Source organism: Lissotriton vulgaris, chromosome 4_1 (genome assembly GCF_964263255.1).
Source record: "Lissotriton vulgaris chromosome 4_1, aLisVul1.2, whole genome shotgun sequence".
NCBI classification, from domain to species: domain Eukaryota; kingdom Metazoa; phylum Chordata; class Amphibia; order Caudata; family Salamandridae; genus Lissotriton; species Lissotriton vulgaris.
In genome coordinates, this window is record NC_141691.1 from 1,433,494,778 (window position 1) to 1,433,509,077 (window position 14,300).

The window sequence follows — 14,300 nt, forward strand, 5'->3', positions numbered from 1 at the left end:
GGCAGTGCAGGAATTAGTCTTCTCCAGGATCGAATAAGGATGTACAACTCTCTCAGGACTGCCCCAAATCTCAACTACTTCCCTAAAAGCCTGTCTCAACGCAGATGCAAGACTCTTGACAGGTTCAACAAATCTTTTTACCACATCACTCCACACCTGAAGTCACTGAATTGGCTTCCTTACGAAGCCAGAATCCAACTCAAACTGGCCTGTATCACACACAAAGAGCTGCATGCTAAGTCTCCTTCGTACCTAGCTGAGAAAATAGTGTTATCTAGAGGAGGCTCGCACTCCTGCAGCACTAGGGATCTGATGCTGAAATTACCTTTCTTCCTGAAGAAGAAAACCTACAACAGAGCGTTCTCCAGGACCGCACCTACAGTCTGAAACTGGCTGCCGCCAAACATTAGAAGAATCCCAAACTCGTCAACATTCAAGAAGGAAGCCAATAATTTTCGAATGGGCAAATTCCTGCCATAACCTCTCCCAGAGCAATCACCGATCTGCGGCTTAACTTACACAATAGCTCTCCTAGGGGCATAACCTCGCAAATCTTTGTATTTATAACTTAATGGTCATGTACCCCCCTCCCAGAGAGGCCGACCACAGATCGGCCAAGCTGTACCCAATTGTTATTTGTAACTTATACTCTCTTATGTATTGTCTTGCAAAATGTGTACTTTAGTGAAACCTTAGAGGGCAGATGTTGAGGTAGGCACTTTTGCTCTGCTTCCACTCTGTTTTTGTCTCTGTTTTTCTTTCAGATGTTAGTTATGATTGCTTGATCTTTTCCACTGAAAGTTTCTAATTCTCTGTGAAGTGCTCTGATACCCCCACCGGTCACGTTCACCCTCTATAAAACACTAAATAAAAAAATTAATTAAAAAATGTGTCTTAGGTATATCAAGTGGAACGAGTCTGATGATTTTGCAAGTTTTAAATCTTTACAGGCCCCAGGAAGCTGGGAGATAAAAAAGTGTTAGGTCTAAAAAACTTAGTGCTGGAAGACTGGTTTTGGACACAATGCACCCTATGATCATTATGATCACCTTAAAGAAATGAATAATGCAAAATATTTTCTATTGCAACCCCCTTAAAATCTAGGCATTGCAAATGCCTGGATAAAGTTCAAGGGAGTTTAACGAGTGAAGTACAGGGATGTGGTTGTCGTAATAATCTTGGAAGGAACATATGATCTGTACTCTCACAGGGGTTGGCTATACTTTTTGTGAGAAGTAAAATCTAAGATTATACAGCATGTTTGTTGCAGGAACAACAGCTTTGGTTCTTTTCACAGAAAAAGTACCATAACTGATGTAGTTTAGGGGTCAAAATACATTTTTCATCTCACTCCTCCTACCCGTGGTCCTTTGAACGAGGCTGAATTATATTGAGAAGAAAGTTGTGTCTCACAGAAAAATGATGTAAATCAAGGGATCATAAGGAAAAGACAAGTATTTTTTAACTTCATCCCTTCTCTACCACAGTATATTGGCGGCAAATAGCCCATTACATGTTTCTCAGGCATACAAGTGTTCAAAATGAAAACTTAGCGTTTTGGAAATATTGGTGGGTTCTGTGCTTGATTTGAGCAGGGGGTTTCCGGTGCTCAGCAACAGCACTTAATTGTCAGCACAGGGCTTGTAGCAGTCTGCCACACAATAGAGCTGTTAAAAAATACTACTGACTGTCACCCAAGCCTTTCTTGTAGCTTTGGGGGCCTAGAGTTAGCTGAATTGTCACACCTTTAAGAGTGTGATGATTAGTAATTGTGTTGCAAAGCTGCAGGGCCCTCCTAACAAGGGCCCTGTCGCTTCTTTTTTTTTTTTTTACAAATTAAGCACTGGTAACATGATCTGATTCCAAAACAGCGCTTTCTAAAGTGATTGAGACACTCTTAAAACTGCGTTCCCTTTCACAGGCCACATTGAGGTTCACAGACTCACAATTCGAGAATTGAAAAAAAATGTATATCCATTTTTTCCAGCTAACAACCACTGACAAAGGCAATAGTCCTGGCTAGGTTTAGGTGTATGTCGGGTGTGCTGTTATATCTAGATGCAATAATAGGAAGCTTAGAGAAAAACAAAAGTGCCAGATGGGTGGCACACTCTGGAAATCACAGACATTTAGGGGTATATCCACGAGAACGTGTGCTAAACATCACCAAAAAATGCTAACACACCTTTACACATCACAGCCTATAGTGGGAAAATAACCCTGTGCGAACGTGGAATTCACAACAAGGCGCTACCATGTGATAGTTTGCCGAAACCGAAGCCAATGACTGTGATACAACTACCTCAACGGAGATAAAAACACAAACCTCAACATGAAAAAACAAGCGATGCGCAAAAGCGCGATGAGGAAATCAGCGATAAGCAGCGCCAGGCCTGCAATACATACATGGCAGGCTGGAAAATTCACTATAAAAGTTGAAAAAACACCCAGACACAAACTGACCAACACCCAAGCACCATGGAGGCAGCCGGAGCAGGCCCAGAGGATGGGCACAACCCCACAAGCACCCCAGACAACTAGCCTGGGACCTCTGGACAGGGAAGAGCAAGGACAAGAAGAAGAGGAAGACGAACTTCAGTCCGCAAAAAAAAGGATCCTGATTATGGAGATGATGGAACACCATCAAAAACTGTTCGTCACCTCCAACGTGTCATTGGGAACCAAAAATTAGGTATGGCGGGACATCGTAGACAAGGTGAATGCCGTTGGAGAGCACAAGAGGTCAATGGACGAGGCCAAGAGGCGATGGATTGACATCAAGCGAAAGACCAAGTGGAAACTAGCAGCCAACCAGAAGGCAGCAATGCAGACTGGAGGTGAAGCCCAGTGCCACAGCTTGTGCTGGATGACATGGAGGAGGTGGTGTCAACAGTCATCTGTGTGGAGATGTGGCCGGAGTCGGGGACCGGACACTGCTCGACAGGACACAACCACCCAGCAGGAGGCACCCACAGCCCCGGCAGTCTCCCGTGAACTTCAGGAACAAACCATGGCCTTCCAACGGCGTGTGCTGGAGGGCCAGAGGGAGATGGCTGAGCAGGAGCGGGTGGGGTTTGGGCCTCATGGCTACCAAACTGGACGCCATCCATGGGTGTCTAGGTCCCATCAAGGACCAGCTCCAGTCCCTAACAGACACCCACTGCCTGCTCCATGGTCTCCAATGAGCCCTGACTGACATCGCTGGCCTCATGACACAGAGACAAGAACACCTGTCCAATCAGACTGGCTCCTACGATTCCAGCCGTTAGCTGGCACACATTTGGAGGCTCATGGAGGACATGGTGCTGATGGAGGTGGAAAGGATGGCAGCCACCTCTGCACATCAGCAAAATGTAGCTGGGATCTTCCATGCCCTGCAGATCCTCATCATGACATTGCTTCCACAAGGTGTGGCACTGATGAATGTTGCTGCCCCCACACCATCCACATCTCCGCCCCCTGGTGTGTCATTGCCTCATAGTGCGGCAGGCGTATCCACTCCGGCACCTGATGTGTCACTGCCACACAGTGTGGCCGACAATCCTCCTCCAGACCCTGATGTGTCAGTGGCACACAGTGCCGCAGCCGGTACTGCTGGGGCAGATCACACATAAGAGGACGTGGATGGGATTGTTGTCAGAAGGAGGCCCTAGCAGTTATTTCTGCTACCCGGCCTGTTTCTGCTTGGTGCCGCACATGGCCCCATGACCTCCCACTGAGCTGCGATACGCTCCGCTGCACTCACCTTGGACCACAACATGGACTGCCATATCCTGTTTGATGACCAATGACACAGCGACCAGACTGCAGACTGTACCTTTCCTCTTCCGCAGTGCCTGTCATCCCTGGATGGACTCTGGTTGGCCCTCCACGGGCCTTTATTGTGTGGTGTGCTTGGCATGGCCCTGTACCGCTCCAGCTGCAAAACTCTACTGGATGTGCAATGGATATCCAGTAACCCACTGCTGTGTCATGTCTTTCATCATTCATGTATGAATGTGTGTATGATTGTAGGGATAGTGATTTCCCTTACGTCAATGAGGCTCATCTAGTGGGATGCCAGTCACCGTGTGCTACCTTGCCTATTGCGTTCCGGGTGCAATGGACACTACAACAGTGACACACGCATTAGTCACTTCCTTGTCTGGACATGGACTGAACCACGCCCAGAGCCCCTGAGTCATTGTTGCAAGCCCTGCGCTGGTCCGGCATACGCCAGGCCAGACCACTCCGCTTACGCTCCGGGGGGGCCCACATAGCTTCCTTTCGCATATGTACTCGCTGGTGGTGTGCAGGTCACTGGTCTAGTTGTCAGCATGTCAAGGAGACTCCCTGAGGGCAGGTTTGCACACACAACCACCCATCCGGCACAGGCGTCACACCCCTTGTGACCCACAAATTTAAGGGGCCGAGAACTTCTCATTCGCTCTGCCGGTGGTGACTGGATGATGGACGCTCCACGGTGCCAATCATGTAGGGCCCATGAGTTGTTGCGCACAGGATTAGTGGCACTGAAGTCTTGCGGCCATCACAGGCCTACCACCACGTGGCGCAGACTGGCGTTGCACAGGGTTAGTGGCACCCGAGGCCTTGCAGCCATCACCCGCCTACCACCACGTGGCGCTGACTGGAGTTGCACCGGGTTAGTACACCCGTAATTGCTGAGCGGGTGTGCAACCTGCGATGATGACGTGTGCACTAATGAGGTCTCCGCCATTGATGACTCAGGACTCAGCGTCATGTGTGAGACCTGCTGGGCCGCATGATGTGGACCATGCCATGGTGGTGGGACTGGGGCCTGGAGCTTGCACAGGCACTTGGTGTGCCTACTGATGGACACACCGGTGGCAGCAGGTAAACAGTGGGGCCTGTGTGCACAGGGGCGGCGGTGTCGCTCTCTCTCTCCATTCCTTTTCTTCTCTCGCTCTCACTCTCTCTCCCTTCCCTCTCTCTCTCGCTCTCACTCTCTCTCCCTTTCCTCTCTCTCTCTCTCTCTCTCACGCTCTCTCCCTTCCCTCTCTTTCTATCTTTCTCTTCCCTCTCTCTCTCTCGCTCTTTCTCCTTCCCTTCCTTTCTTCCTCTCTCTCACTTTCTTTCCGTTTCCCCCTCTCTCTCCCTTCCCCCTCTCTCTCTCTCTCTCTCTCTCTCCCTTCCCCTCTCTCTCGCTCTCTCTCTCTCTCTCTCTATCCCTTCCTTTCCTTCCCTCTCTTTCTCCCTCTGGCTCACTTTCCTTCTCTCTCTGTGTCTCGCTCCTTTGATGTGCGTATGACACACGTCGTGATTTTGTGCTTTATTTTCCAGGCTGTGACGTAGAGATTGTCCCTGATGGACCCGACAGGAGTCTTCCGCATTGGTGTTTTGTGTTGTGTTTCAATAAGGTTTTTGGTTGTTACTTCAGTGCTGTGTGACTGTTTCTTGTTCTTCTGGCCACACTTGTGTATATTTAGTTTGGCATTGTGCATCATCATGCGTTTGTTGTGGCTCTTGTGTCGTGCACAGGAGGTGTATGTCCGGAGGTGGGGCGGCCAGGGGGGGCTGAGGGTGGTGGCAGGGGTTGTTGTGGCCCTCATGGGTATCAGAGCTGCATGATCATTGTCTCCATGGCCTCTGTGGGTCTTCTGGTGTGGCTCTTGACTGGGCTCCCTTTCATGCTGTGGGCAGTCGTCCTGCTTAGCACCGTCAAAAGGCAGGTGTTAATTCGCTGGTGCTATCGCGGATTATCGCATGTTTTTGTGGCGCTTCGCAGATCTGGCAGTTCGTTGTGAAAGTGGTGTTGTGGTTTTTGCACAGGAATGCCTACTCTGCATCTCATTAGGGCTAGTTAATGGTGTCCACCGTGGAGATACATTTTGGGCAGTTATCATGGGACTACAGGGGATGTCTGCAGTTTGCACAAGCTTGCGAATTGGGTGTTAAATCTATCTACACCTTTGATGCATTAAGGTGGGGATAAATCAGAGATAAGTCATTGTGAATATCCCCCTTAGGGTTTTAGTTATGCCCTTAATTATATAGGCCATGCCCCTTTTAGAGACCCCTCATCCACACAGGGGTATATTCACAAGAACATGTGATAACTACCACAAGAATAGTGTAACACAACTTTCAACATCGCAGCCTATCGCGGGAAAATAACCCTGTGTCAACGTGGAATTCACAACAAGGCAGCAGCATGTGATAGACACCAGAAAACACAGCAAATGCCCACTTGAAAATCAATGCCACGCCGCCAAAATGCGGTATGGGAACTCAAACAAAAATGGATGCGGCCAACCGTGGGCCAAAAAGTACCGGAAATCAGCCACATTCCTGCTAACCCCACGTGTCTGGCGGGACAATGCACCATAAAAACCACAGAAAAATACACCAGATACAAACAAAGCACGGAGCAACATGGAGGCACCCTGACCCAGCGCAGAGGCATACTCAGACCCCACAACCCCCACAGACCACCAGCAAGGAACGACTGGGTCGGGGAAAGGCCAAGGAGAAGAGGGAGAAGAAGACGGGGTGCAGACCACAGGAAAACAAGACCGTTGTCACAGAGGTGAAGAGCATTACCAGCAACTGACCCACTTTCAGAGGAATCCAGCACCCCCAAACAGTCACAATGTACACTGCCATACAGTCTGCATGCAAACTAGCACAATGCACCAACATATATGCCAACACAAAGGCAACACACACATCCCCTTCACATCGCAGAGGGGCACACAACACCTGCAGCAAAGCACATAAAACAACGCATCAGTGATGCCAGAGATGTCCACTACACAATTGACACCAACACCCTACAACAGCCCATGGATATCCCACGCAACCCCCCACCAGGACCTGGAAAGCCAAGATACTCAGAGGAGAACACTGAGCCTGCATCAGACCACACAGCAGGAAGCACCCGCAGGCACAGCTGGCTCATGACACTTTACCCACCCACACAAGGGACCCCAATGGCATGTGTCAGCACGCCAAAAGGAGTTGGACTAACAGGTGTGGGAGGAGTGCGGACCCATGAAATGCGAACCAGGTCACATACTTAGGGGTCTATCACCCTACAGGGCCCAAGCACATCCCACTAAGGAGACCCACACTGCCATAAAGACACATGCTCAGCACAAAACCACATCCAGGGGCGCTCAAATAGCAGTCCCACACCCACGTTGGCTGGGCGTACGACGGCCCTGGCCACTCCCCTCACAAATGGAGTGGGTGACAACAAAGCTACATGTCCAACCCCCAACCCGCTGCCTATGGTGACATGTCTGCATCTGTGGTACACTGCACAATTTAAAGTTGCAGGGCCCAGGGCCCAAATGCATACTACAAGACGACAGAGACACACGCAGAGATCATGTTGAACTGGCTATGGCACATGCGCACGACCCCTTTATTGGCAGAGCCATATGCACATTGACGCCTGTGCTGTATGTGTGTGGGGTGAATGTAAGCCAACCCGCACAGAATGTATGGTGTTGGCAACCACTTGGACATTGGACACCAGTGCAACGCAAACAGAAAACACGTGCAATATAGAGTGAACTGATGAGCAACATGGGGTGATCCAGATACTGTCCAGAGGACAGCCAACATGCAAACAGAAGTGTCCGTGAGTCTCAGTGCACTGGGGTGTGGACAATAGAGATGAGCATGCTCATGTGCAGACAAAGTCTTGGATTGTGTCCCTGCAATATATTCCTGATGCAGATGCAGTGGGGTGTGTCAGACCTGCATCATATTCACAATCAACGTCTCAGGACCCCCACACTGTTTGAAGTGACATTCCGTGCGCAACCGCTCCACAGCACACAGCACAATCAGTTACAGACAATGACCTGCGGTGCACTGAGTCACTGGCACCTGGAGTGCTGAGCCGAGTAACAGGCCGATGATGGTATCCACGACAGGCCTGAGCAACCACGAAGTCTGCCTGGACCACCACTTCAACTCTGGCAGATGGCGTTTGGAGGTGGTCCTTGCAGTGGTGGCGTGTGCCTCCTGCGGTGATGCATCGTCCGAGCCGGTCAAACTCGCTTTCGTGTATGAGCCCTGGTGGGACTCATTTGGGCCCGGAGGCTGTGTACAGCACAAGGCCACAGAGTCATAGAGTTGATGAGCCCAAGGCCCAGCCCTCAGGGGCCAGCCTATGTCTCCGGAGAAGGGGTCCCGGACTTGACCCGCACAGAGTTAGTGGCACCGTATGCACTGGGGCCGGCACAGGTACCCAGCCACCGGACGGTGACTTGCGGTGTAGTCTGATGGGCCATGCGACCTGAGCGGGGAACCATCATTGTCCGAGGTGTATGTTTCAGAGTGTTTCGGGGAACAGTGGAAGGTGTCCTCCAGGGCAAGATGCTGAAAGGTTTGATTTTATCACAGCAAATGGAGGAGTGGAATACGACAGCCCGTTGCCACCACCAAATCCGTATCAGTTACATGGGGGTGGAACCTGACCCCTAGTCCATAGGCTCAGGCGCCACCACCAGGGAGTGTCCATGAATGTCAGGGAACAGACTTAGTGGCATCGTGGCTGAGTGGGGATGCAGACTGCGATGATGCCGGTACACTGATATAGACTCCGCCATTGCTGAATCATGACTCTGTGACCTACTGGACTGCAGTGTAGGCCGTAGGCAGCGTTCAGCAGTGGCTCACAGCCACGTGTCTTTGGCTCGCGATGCACAGCACTAGTGACACCAGGACAGTTGTTGGTAGTGTACGAACACCTCCATAATGATGATCCTTTTCTCTACCCCAAGTAGCAAGAAGACATTCTCTTAGGCCTCTCCTTGCGTGCAATGATGTGTAATCTGCCTTTGCATACTCGATGTTCAGTTCCAAAGCTGTGGCATACTCGAGCACAGCCTATGCTGAGAGCAGTGTAAGTCAGAGGTAGCGGACAGCACGGGCCATTTGCCGAGTGTCACCGGCACAGGTTGGTGGCCCCACCGGCCTGTGTAGTTCTGGTTCAGTGGCACCACGTCGTCGGTCACCTCAGTCACTGTGACACTGCTTTCGTCCGGGCTAAGCCGCATCTTCCTCTTACTCCTCTCCGTGCGGCCACTGGTGTGGACTCAGCAATTTGTGATTTGCGACTAGGTGCTGGATGTGAGGCCTACTGGTCCGCATGGTTGTCCTGGTACCTCATCCGCGGCTCGCCAGATGGCGTTGGACAGGGTTTGTGGCACGATGTATCGCAAGAAACGCATATGGAACTATGCCTCGCGGATCAAAGGGAGTCTGGTGCTGTGGCTGCTGTCCCGGATATGGGGTCACTGCCATTTAGGAGCCAGGACACAGTCTCAAATATGGGACCCACTCGGCTGCAGAGGTCACCGGTAGAATATGGAAATGAGAAAGGAGTAATGTGGGCCAGCGTCGGGGGGACAGTGGGGGTCTGAAAGGCTGGCTGGTTCGTGGGCCTCAGGCTTGGATCTTACACTGGCATGTGGCGGGCTCTCCATGACACACGCCGGTGTTGTAGGCTGATTTGTGTGGCCCGGCTGCGTAGGGTCAGCCCTGACGAGTTTGTGGTCCAGGGGGCCGGGGTATGGCATGCGACAGGATATTAGGCAACTCCGCTAATGAGGACGAAGTCAGCCTCGTAGCGGGATGGGAGGTGCCGCCCTAACAGAGGCGTTGGGCTTTCCGGAAGAGGACAACACCCAGGGGTACGTGCTTTTCATTCACACCCCTACGCTGGCCTGGCATCCGCCGGCCCATCCCACTCTGTTCACGCTTACGGGTGGTAGGTAACAGGCAAAATTTCCACTAGGACCCCCACTGGCTGGGTTGACATGGTTGCACCCACTGTTCACTACACTCCATTCACCAGAGGTGTATGTCGCCGTGGATATGGGAGTGTTCTGCATACTGCCGTTTGTTCATCACTTCGCTGCCACTCTTGGCATTGTGTAGTTTCCCAATCATGGTTCTACTGCATCCTTCACATATGCCTGGTTGTCTTCTCTCCCAACATTCATCTATTGTGTGGCTGAGGTCCCATGCCATAGATTGGTCATGTTCACGGCTTGCCCAGGTTACCGTTGTGAGTTGTTATATTGTGGCTGGTGGGTGGGCATGTTGTTGTGCATCTTGGTTGCGGACTTGTGACGGATGAATTGCCAGAGTTGTGGATTGCATGGTTGTGGAGTTGAGGGGAGTGGAGTGCTAATTGGGAAGTTGCCAGGGGGCTGTGTATTTCCCTTTGTGCCATCCTGGGACGGCTGGTTGCTGTTGGAATGTCAGAGGGAATAGGGATCATCTACACTGGCTGTAAATTTGGAGGCAACATTGGTGAAGGTCCCACGGTGTTTGGATGTTGCCTGCACATTGAAGTGTGACGTGTGTGCTTCCTGTTGCGCTGATTGTGCGCTGTGTCACCAGGGGGCACAGGTGGGACATGTGTGCAGTGGATTGCCCCTACACATGAGTGCATCCGGCTATGGCGTATGGTTCTTGCTTGGTCTCCTGACGTTCCTGCGCATTGTGCTGGCCTTACAGGGACTGGGGTGCCAGGGTGATGGTGATTTCCAGGACAGGCATGGGGGTCTTGGATGTGGCTGGCTGTGAGACTCTGCAGACTCTGGCGGGTGTTGTTTTGGGTGTGCCAGGGGCCAACAGGTGGGCACAGCCAGAAGCTTGGTGTGGGGTGGGATGTTAGTTGTCCTCTGTGTTGGTGCCCTAGGCCTGTTAGGCGGTGATGGCCAGGATCTGTAGAATGCTTGTCCCTTTCAGTCTGTAGTGGACAGTGACATTGTCAGATGTTGGGCCTGTGAGGCAAGACCGTTTCCTGGGGGCTGCTGTCTTTGCGCTGCCTCTGTGGTGGTTCGGGGGAAGGGGGGTGCCGGGTGGGTGTTGTGGCCCTCTTAGGAGTTTGTGCTGCATGATGAGTGGCTCCATGGCATCTGTTGCCCTTTTAATGACGCCCTGGCAGGGTTCCCTATTGTGGTGCAGGATGCCGTCCGACTTTAGGTGTAAAATTCCTGCTGCTAACATGCCTTATCATGTGTTTTGTGTTCTTTTCACCGATCTGTCTGGTGGTTGGGAATGTTGAGGTGTGGTGTTGTCGCAGCTTTTGTCATGGGCACGCCTACTCTGCATTTCATTAGCGATAATTGCGGGGGCCCTCTGTGGCGATGTTTTTTGCGGCTGCAATCGCAGGAAAAGTGGTGCTGTGGGCTATTAGCACCTACTTGTGAATGGTGGGGAAAATGTATCATGCCTTTGGATGCGATAAAGTGCAGGTAATTCCGCGATAGCTCCTTGTGAATATTCCCCACAATGTTTTCATCCTACTTAAAGCCCTGACCTCCTCTGTACATGGTGGTCGCAGCAAGCTTCCTCTGTTTACCAACTTTTACCATTTTCTTTTTTTGCTGGTGCAGTGTTTTGATGCTTGGTATGCATGTTGCATTGGTTCTCTGTTGATGTGAGGCTATTGTTTCCTTACAGACAGATGAAAGATGCCACTACTGTACACAGAGGCTCATTTAGGTTTTTTTTTTATAGATTATTTACTTATTTTGTTAGATTAAGAAATAATGTAGATCTGAAAGTGCCTCATTCTAGTAACCACGTTTACACTCCTTTGTTTTGTGTTGTCACTCCCTTCAACTGTAATGTTCATCTCGCAGCGTGGACTACACAACTTTCTTGATTGTTGTACTTTATTTTCTGGTAGACACCTTTTGACACACCTGTATCCGAACTGCAATGCATACGCACATATGCCCCATGGTAAAATTTGCATGGTGGTTCTAGAATCAGTGCATCCTTCTTTGACATGGGGAACCACCTGGTGCACCTCACAGCCCCCGTAGGGCAGTCCCAGACTAGAGCAGGGCTGTTACAGGGCAAGGCGCAATGCAGACATTGTGCTACTGCTCGTTAAATGCGACAGAGTACAGAATCACATTGTTATCCACCATTTCAAATTTAGAAATGTAATTTAATGCATTTTTGTCCCTCTACATATGGGTACGTGCATCTGAGCGGTGTGGACGAATGGGTGAACTTCACTGGCAATAGCAAGCCTCTCTTACTACCCCATGAAGGGAGCAAACGGGTGTGATAGCGGGGCATTCGCGCCTGCCCTTCATCTGGTCACAAGTCCCAAGTATGATTAACAATAAGGGACAAAATCAGAGCGCACGTTTGCGAAACGCATCATGCTCTGTATGCAAATATGTGCTGGTATTTTTGTGAATCTGGTCCTCGTTGTTAAACTACTATAATTCTCAAATTGCAATCTATATAAAAGACCAAAATGTGGGCAGATTATTTCGTATTTTAATATTTCTGGTCATCTTTATGTTAGAATTTTAGGCCATTATCGCACTACTCTGACCCTCACATGTCCATCAGATGAATGCTTAATAACTGATCGGGATGTTTTCCTCCTTTAGATTTTCTTCTATTCTTTATAAAGTGAGCTCGAATCTATTGCGTTTTTCACAGGTTCAAGTTCTCTTCAGTGCATAGAGATGTAATGTTATCTTACTCCAAGGCATGTTGGCATGCTAATAGATTCTACAGCTTTTAGGATTTATACAAAGCTGGAAAGAAGCTGAATTCATCCTTTGCTGTGCTCGGGATAGTTGATGTACGAAATTTGGAGTGTTTTGTTGAGAGGGTAACTATCCACCTCAACTAATAAACACACAATTCTTGTTGGGTGAATTACTAAAGTCACTAAATTAACCTGAGCTCAACCTGCCGGTATCTATGGCACAGAGCAGTCAGGCTTAACTTAGAGGCAATGTGTGAAGTATTTATGCAGTACAAAAACAGTTCGAAAGTCATAACACAACACAAGAAAAATCCCAAACCAATTTAGAAACATAGTGTACATTTAATAAATAAAAATCACATAAAAATAATAAACGTCCTATAAGGGGAATCAAAGATATACATTTTTAAAGTTTAAGGTCATAAATAGTACCAAAAACCATCAAGCACCAACCAAGGTCATCTAGTAACCGGTACCTATGCGTGAACTAAGGTTGACACTGATGGAGCGTGGGTCTGATATACAAATCAGGTTTGAATCGGTTGGAATTTTTTACCTTCGGCATGAAATCGAAGTCATAAATCCTCAGCGGAAGAAGGCAGCAGGCTGTGACCAAGGAGAGTTCTGTGAAGACAGAAAGCCTTTGGATGAGGTCCCAGTGAACATTTGATATTTAACAATCTAGGCAACCATAAGAGACAATCAAAGAAGTTTTAATAAATGGAAGGGAATTAAGCTACAAAATGTTTGTAAAGAAAACAATTTATTAAGAGTTAAAAGGAACAATATCACATTCACAGATTTAATATGTATATTAAAAGAGTGTAGTTTAAACAAACTTGACTTAAAACAACAATCTATAAATCACATGGCATGAATCACAATGCAAATGAGAACATATATAAAGTTAAAAAACACTGGAAGTGGCAGATTGGTACTTTACGCCCGTTTCGGCGGCCAGCGCCTTCTTCTGGAGTAGCCACAAAAAGTTTCTAAAAAAATAAATAAATATAGACAGAAATAAGGATTACACACATAGGTAAATGACTTTACAACAAGATAACAGTTTACAGATTTTACAGTAGCTTAAAAATTGAACGTTCCTATTTAAGATAGTCACAAAATAATGACAAATCTTATCAAATGTTTTCATTTCCTTGTAATACTGACCAATATGGAAAAGTAATACAAATGTACTTGAATAGACCCTGTAGTAGAAAATAGATAGGGGCAATGAACCCTCTTTAAGACCATGTAGATATTGATGGCCTTTTAACAAAACTGGCAGAAACAGATTAGAATGATAATCTATACTTACAAAAAGTTGTTGTAATGATGTAAGGAAAATACTTTTCTTTCTTAGTTTCTTTAGAGAGCGGTTCTAGCTGTCTGGTAACAAGAGTCTAAAGAAAAATGTATTTTCTATATTAATCCTAGCTTTATGCGACATTGATATATATATATATTTTAGCAATTATAAGACACTTACATGATATGTAGATATAGCGTGTAAAGCTCAATGGCGACGTCTAGTCAAGATAGGACATTAGTATTTTATTTTCTAGATGGACGGATTCCAAACAAGAAAATATCACGCTGTAAAATCACAAGGGATAAAAATGATATTTAGAAAAAAGGCCAGGTTTGTTATCTTATTCTAGCCATATCATCATGGTTGAGTTATCTTTTTGTATTTTAAGGGTGATTTTATGAAAGGGTTCCTAGGCAGATTATCTGAAAGATTCATTGCTGGTTAGTATTGTTAGGTAATCAGTCTACAACTCATTTAAAT

General features: G+C 48.2%; 1 long non-coding RNA gene across 1 annotated transcript; it reads right to left on the reverse strand.

Moving 5' to 3' along the window:
- Positions 1–13,460: 13,460 nt before the first annotated feature.
- LOC147724080 (uncharacterized) lies at positions 13,461–14,080 on the reverse strand. The gene is made up of 3 exons (XR_015310076.1): positions 13,998–14,080; positions 13,827–13,897; positions 13,461–13,500 (listed from the first exon to the last, which is right to left on the reverse strand). It is a non-coding gene; the product is annotated as an uncharacterized LOC147724080 (long non-coding RNA).
- Positions 14,081–14,300: the final 220 nt, after the last annotated feature.